Genomic DNA, 5,632 nt, shown 5'->3' on the forward strand with positions numbered 1-5,632 from the left:
TTTGTTTTGCAAGCGGCGCGAAAAAAATTAAAAAGGGAATGCAACACGAGGACTTCCCAGGAGGTCACCCATCCTAGTACTACTCTCGCCCAAGCACGCTTAACTTCGGAGTTCTGATGGGATCCGGTGCTTTAGTGCTGGTATGATCGCATCCGACATGTTACCCCGGTCTTCGTCCCTTATCCTTGCCCCTCCCAGCTCCACTACAAAGACGATTGCACATTGCTTTGGCCGCTCCCTCTCAACTACGGAGACGAGTTTAACGCGGTTTCCACCCCTCCCTCTCAACCGCACCAGTGCACGCTTGCCGCGCCACAACACCGACGCTGGACCCGTGAATCGTGAGCACCCAGCTATGACTTACCGCACTCGTGCAAAATAATAAAACACGGTAAATATATTACTTACACGTGCGTTTTGTTTTGCAAGTGGTGTGAAAAAAATTAAAAAGGGAATGCAACACGAGGACTTCCCAGGAGGTCACCCATCCTAGTACTACTCTCGCCCAAGCACGCTTAACTTCGGAGTTCTGATGGGATCCGGTGCTTTAGTGCTGGTATGATCGCATCCGACATGTTACCCCGGTCTTCGTCCCTTATCCTTGCCCCTCCCAGCTACACTACAAAGACGATTGCACATTGCTTTGGCCGCTCCCTCTCAACTACGGAGACGAGTTTAACGCGGTTTCCACCCCTCCCTCTCAACCGCACCAGTGCACGCTTGCCGCGCCACAACGCCGACGCTGGACCCGTGAATCGTGAGCACCCAGCTATGACTTACCGCACTCGTGCAAAATAATAAAACACGGTAAATATATTACTTACACGTGCGTTTTGTTTTGCAAGCGGCGCGAAAAAAATTAAAAAGGGAATGCAACACGAGGACTTCCCAGGAGGTCACCCATCCTAGTACTACTCTTGCCCAAGCACGCTTAACTTTGGAGTTCTGATGGGATCCGGTGCTATAGTGCTAGTATGATCGCATCCGACATGTTACCCCGGTCTTCGTCCCTTATCCTTGCCCCTCCCAGCTCCACTACAAAGACGATTGCACATTGCTTTGGCCGCTCCCTCTCAACTATGGAGACGAGTTTAACGCGGTTTCCACCCCTCCCTCTCAACCGCACCAGTGCACGCTTGCCGCGCCACAACGCCGACGCTGGACCCGTGAATCGTGAGCACCCAGCTATGACTTACCGCACTCGTGCAAAATAATAAAACACGGTAAATATATTACTTACACGTGCGTTTTGTTTTGCAAGCGGCGCGAAAAAAAGTAAAAAGGGAATGCAACACGAGGACTTCCCAGGAGATCACCCATCCTAGTACTACTCTCGCCCAAGCACGCTTAACTTCGGAGTTCTGATGGGATCCGGTGCTTTAGTGCTGGTATGATCGCATCCGACATGTTGCCCCGGTCTTCGTCCCTTATCCTTGCCCCTCCCAGCTCCACTACAAAGACGATTGCACATTGCTTTGGCCGCTCCCTCTCAACTACGGAGACGAGTTTAACGCGGTTTCCACCCCTCCCTCTCAACCGCACCAGTGCACGCTTGCCGCGCCACAACGCCGACGCTGGACCCGTGAATCGTGAGCACCCAGCTATGACTTACCGCACTCGTGCAAAATAATAAAACACGGTAAATATATTACTTACACGTGCGTTTTGTTTTGCAAGCGGCGCGAAAAAAATTAAAAAGGGAATGCAACACGAGGACTTCCCAGGAGGTCACCCATCCTAGTACTACTCTCGCCCAAGCACGCTTAACTTTGGAGTTTTGATGGGATCCGGTGCTTTAGTGCTGGTATGATCGCATCCGACATGTTACCCCGGTCTTCGTCCCTTATCCTTGCCCCTCCCAGCTCCACTACAAAGACGATTGCACATTGCGTTGGCCGCTCCCTCTCAACTACGGAGACGAGTTTAACGCGGTTTCCACCCCTCCCTCTCAACCGCACCAGTGCACGCTTGCCGCGCCACAACGCCGACGCTGGACCCGTGAATCGTGAGCACCCAGCTATGACTTACCGCACTCGTGCAAAATAATAAAACACGGTAAATATATTACTTACACGTGCGTTTTGTTTTGCAAGCGGCGCGAAAAAAATTAAAAAGGGAATGCAACACGAGGACTTCCCAGGAGGTCACCCATCCTAGTACTACTCTTGCCCAAGCACGCTTAACTTCGGAGTTCTGATGGGATCCGGTGCTATAGTGCTGGTATGATCGCATCCCACATGTTACCCCGGTCTTCGTCCCTTATCCTTGCCCCTCCCAGCTCCACTACAAAGACGATTGCACATTGCTTTGGCCGCTCCCTCTCAACTACGGAGACGAGTTTAACGCGTTTTCCACCCCTCCCTCTCAACCGCACCAGTGCACGCTTGCCGCGCCACAACGCCGACGCTGGACCCGTGAATCGTGAGCACCCAACTATGACTTACCGCACTCGTGCAAAATAATAAAACACGGTAAATATATTACTTACACGTGCGTTTTGTTTTGCAAGCGGCGCGAAAAAAAGTAAAAAGGGAATGCAACACGAGGACTTCCCAGGAGATCACCCATCCTATTACTACTCTCGCCCAAGCACGCTTAACTTCGGAGTTCTGACGGGATCCGGTGCTTTAGTGCTGGTATGATCGCATCCGACATGTTACCCCGGTCTTCGTCCCTTATCCTTGCCCCTCCCAGCTCCACTACAAAGACGATTGCACATTGCTTTGGCCGCTCCCTCTCAACTACGGAGACGAGTTTAACGCGGTTTCCACCCCTCCCTCTCAACCGCACCAGTGCACGCTTGCCGCGCCACAACGCCGACGCTGGACCCGTGAATCGTGAGCACCCAGCTATGACTTACCGCACTCGTGCAAAATAATAAAACACGGTAAATATATTACTTACACGTGCGTTTTGTTTTGCAAGCGGCGCGAAAAAAATTAAAAAGGGAATGCAACACGAGGACTTCCCAGGAGGTCACCCATCCTAGTACTACTCTCGCCCAAGCACGCTTAACTTCGGAGTTCTGATGGGATACGGTGCTTTAGTGCTGGTATGATCGCATCCGACATGTTACCCCGGTCTTCGTCCCTTATCCTTGCCCCTCCCAGCTCCACTACAAAGACGATTGCACATTGCTTTGGCCGCTCCCTCTCAACTACGGAGACGAGTTTAACGCGGTTTCCACCCCTCCCTCTCAACCGCACCAGTGCACGCTTGCCGCGCCACAACGCCGACGCTGGACCCGTGAATCGTGAGCACCCAGCTATGACTTACCGCACTCGTGCAAAATAATAAAACACGGTAAATATATTACTTACATGTGCGTTTTGTTTTGCAAGCGGCGCGAAAAAAATTAAAAAGGGAATGCAACACGAGGACTTCCCAGGAGGTCACCCATCCTAGTACTACTCTCGCCCAAGCACGCTTAACTTCGGAGTTCTGATGGGATCCGGTGCTTTAGTGCTGGTATGATCGCATCCGACATGTTACCCCGGTCTTCGTCCCTTATCCTTGCCCCTCCCAGCTCCACTACAAAGACGATTGTACATTGCTTTGGCCGCTCCCTCTCAACTAGGGAGACGAGTTTAACGCGGTTTCCACCCCTCCCTCTCAACCGCACCAGTGCACGCTTGCCGCGCCACAACGCCGACGCTGGACCCGTGAATCGTGAGCACCCAGCTATGACTTACCGCACTCGTGCAAAATAATAAAACATGGTAAATATATTACTTACACGTGCGTTTTGTTTTGCAAGCGGCGCGAAAAAAATTAAAAAGGGAATGCAACATGAGGACTTCCCAGGAGGTCACCCATCCTAGTACTACTCTCGCCCAAGCACGCTTAACTTCGGAGTTTTGATGGGATCCGGTGCTTTAGTGCTGGTATGATCGCATCCGACATGTTACCCCGGTCTTCGTCCCTTATCCTTGCCCCTCCCAGCTCCACTACAAAGACGATTGTACATTGCTTTGGCCGCTCCCTCTCAACTACGGAGACGAGTTTAACGCGGTTTCCACCCCTCCCTCTCAACCGCACCAGTGCACGCTTGCCGCGCCACAACACCGACGCTGGACCCGTGAATCGTGAGCACCCAGCTATGACTTACCGCACGCGTGCAAAATAATAAAACACGGTAAATATATTACTTACACGTGCGTTTTGTTTTGCAAGCGGCGCGAAAAAAATTAAAAAGGAAATGCAACACAAGGACTTCCCAGGAGGTCACCCATCCTAGTACTACTCTCGCCCAAGCACGCTTAACTTCGGAGTTCTGATGGGATCCGGTGCTTTAGTGCTGGTATGATCGCATCCGACATGTTACCCCGGTCTTCGTCCCTTATCCTTGCCCCTCCCAGCTCCACTACAAAGACGATTGTACATTGCTTTGGCCGCTCCCTCTCAACTACGGAGACAAGTTTAACGCGGTTTCCACCCCTCCCTCTCAACCGCACCAGTGCACGCTTGCCGCGCCACAACGCCGACGCTGGACCCGTGAATCGTGAGCACCCAGCTATGACTTACCGCACTCGTGCAAAATAATAAAACACGGTAAATATATTACTTAAACGTGCGTTTTGTTTTGCAAGCGGCGCGAAAAAAATTAAAAAGGGAATGCAACACGAGGACTTCCCAGGAGGTCACCCATCCTAGTACTACTCTCACCCAAGCACGCTTAACTTCGGAGTTCTGATGGGATCCGGTGCTTTAGTGCTGGTATGATCGCATCCAACATGTTACCCCGGTCTTCGTCCCTTATCCTTGCCCCTCCCAGCTCCACTACAAAGACGATTGTACATTGCTTTGGCCGCTCCCTTTCAACTACGGAGACGAGTTTAACGCGGTTTCCACCCCTCCCTCTCAACCGCACCAGTGCACGCTTGCCGCGCCACAACGCCGATGCTGGACCCGTGAATCGTGAGCACCCAGCTATGAATTACCGCACTCATGCAAAATAATAAAACACGGTAAATATATTACTTACATGTGCGTTCTGTTTTGCAAGCGGCGCGAAAAAAATTAAAAAGGGAATGCAACACGAGGACTTCCCAGGAGGTCACCCATCCTAGTACTACTCTCGCCCAAGCACGCTTAACTTCGGAGTTCTGATGGGATCCGATGCTTTAGTGCTGGTATGATCGCATCCGACATGTTACCACGGTCTTCGTCCCTTATCCTTGCCCCTCCCAGCTCCACTACAAAGATGATTGTACATTGCTTTGGCCGCTCCCTCTCAACTACGGAGACGAGTTTAACGCGGTTTCCACCACTCCCTCTCAACCGCACCAGTGCACGCTTGCCGCGCCACAACGCCGACGCTGGACCCGTGAATCGTGAGCACCCAGCTATGACTTACCGCACTCGTGCAAAATAATAAAACACGGTAAATATATTACTTACACGTGCGTTTTGTTTTGCAAGCGGCGCGAAAAAAATTAAAAAGGGAATGCAACACGAGGACTTCCCAGGAGGTCACCCATCCTAGTACTACTCTCGCCCAAGCACGCTTAACTTCGGAGTTCTGATGGGATCCGGTGCTTTAGTGCTGGTATGATCGCATCCGACATGTTACCCCGGTCTTCGTCCCTTATCCTTGCCCCTCCCAGCTCCACTACAAAGACGATTGTACATT

General features: G+C 51.7%; 14 non-coding genes across 14 annotated transcripts; all 14 read right to left on the minus strand.

Annotated features, from left to right (window-relative positions):
- Positions 1 to 35: 35 nt before the first annotated feature.
- Positions 36 to 154, minus strand: LOC123176369 (5S ribosomal RNA). The gene has a single exon (XR_006488492.1). It is a non-coding gene; the product is annotated as a 5S ribosomal RNA (ribosomal RNA).
- Positions 155 to 451: 297 nt separating this feature from the next.
- On the minus strand, positions 452 to 570 carry LOC123176379 (5S ribosomal RNA). The gene has a single exon (XR_006488502.1). It is a non-coding gene; the product is annotated as a 5S ribosomal RNA (ribosomal RNA).
- Positions 571 to 867: 297 nt separating this feature from the next.
- On the minus strand, positions 868 to 986 carry LOC123176378 (5S ribosomal RNA). The gene has a single exon (XR_006488501.1). It is a non-coding gene; the product is annotated as a 5S ribosomal RNA (ribosomal RNA).
- Positions 987 to 1,283: 297 nt separating this feature from the next.
- LOC123176382 (5S ribosomal RNA) lies at positions 1,284 to 1,402 on the minus strand. The gene has a single exon (XR_006488505.1). It is a non-coding gene; the product is annotated as a 5S ribosomal RNA (ribosomal RNA).
- Positions 1,403 to 1,699: 297 nt separating this feature from the next.
- LOC123176375 (5S ribosomal RNA) lies at positions 1,700 to 1,818 on the minus strand. Its single transcript, XR_006488498.1, has one exon. It is a non-coding gene; the product is annotated as a 5S ribosomal RNA (ribosomal RNA).
- A 297-nt stretch (positions 1,819 to 2,115) lies between these two features.
- On the minus strand, positions 2,116 to 2,234 carry LOC123176373 (5S ribosomal RNA). The gene has a single exon (XR_006488496.1). It is a non-coding gene; the product is annotated as a 5S ribosomal RNA (ribosomal RNA).
- Positions 2,235 to 2,531: 297 nt separating this feature from the next.
- Positions 2,532 to 2,650, minus strand: LOC123176376 (5S ribosomal RNA). The gene has a single exon (XR_006488499.1). It is a non-coding gene; the product is annotated as a 5S ribosomal RNA (ribosomal RNA).
- Positions 2,651 to 2,947: 297 nt separating this feature from the next.
- Positions 2,948 to 3,066, minus strand: LOC123176374 (5S ribosomal RNA). The gene has a single exon (XR_006488497.1). It is a non-coding gene; the product is annotated as a 5S ribosomal RNA (ribosomal RNA).
- A 297-nt stretch (positions 3,067 to 3,363) lies between these two features.
- LOC123176380 (5S ribosomal RNA) lies at positions 3,364 to 3,482 on the minus strand. The gene has a single exon (XR_006488503.1). It is a non-coding gene; the product is annotated as a 5S ribosomal RNA (ribosomal RNA).
- A 297-nt stretch (positions 3,483 to 3,779) lies between these two features.
- On the minus strand, positions 3,780 to 3,898 carry LOC123176377 (5S ribosomal RNA). Its single transcript, XR_006488500.1, has one exon. It is a non-coding gene; the product is annotated as a 5S ribosomal RNA (ribosomal RNA).
- A 297-nt stretch (positions 3,899 to 4,195) lies between these two features.
- LOC123176372 (5S ribosomal RNA) lies at positions 4,196 to 4,314 on the minus strand. Its single transcript, XR_006488495.1, has one exon. It is a non-coding gene; the product is annotated as a 5S ribosomal RNA (ribosomal RNA).
- A 297-nt stretch (positions 4,315 to 4,611) lies between these two features.
- Positions 4,612 to 4,730, minus strand: LOC123176370 (5S ribosomal RNA). The gene has a single exon (XR_006488493.1). It is a non-coding gene; the product is annotated as a 5S ribosomal RNA (ribosomal RNA).
- A 297-nt stretch (positions 4,731 to 5,027) lies between these two features.
- Positions 5,028 to 5,146, minus strand: LOC123176371 (5S ribosomal RNA). Its single transcript, XR_006488494.1, has one exon. It is a non-coding gene; the product is annotated as a 5S ribosomal RNA (ribosomal RNA).
- A 297-nt stretch (positions 5,147 to 5,443) lies between these two features.
- On the minus strand, positions 5,444 to 5,562 carry LOC123176381 (5S ribosomal RNA). Its single transcript, XR_006488504.1, has one exon. It is a non-coding gene; the product is annotated as a 5S ribosomal RNA (ribosomal RNA).
- Positions 5,563 to 5,632: the final 70 nt, after the last annotated feature.

Source organism: Triticum aestivum, unplaced genomic scaffold, assembly GCF_018294505.1.
Source record: "Triticum aestivum cultivar Chinese Spring unplaced genomic scaffold, IWGSC CS RefSeq v2.1 scaffold1563, whole genome shotgun sequence".
In the NCBI taxonomy this organism is placed as follows: domain Eukaryota; kingdom Viridiplantae; phylum Streptophyta; class Magnoliopsida; order Poales; family Poaceae; genus Triticum; species Triticum aestivum.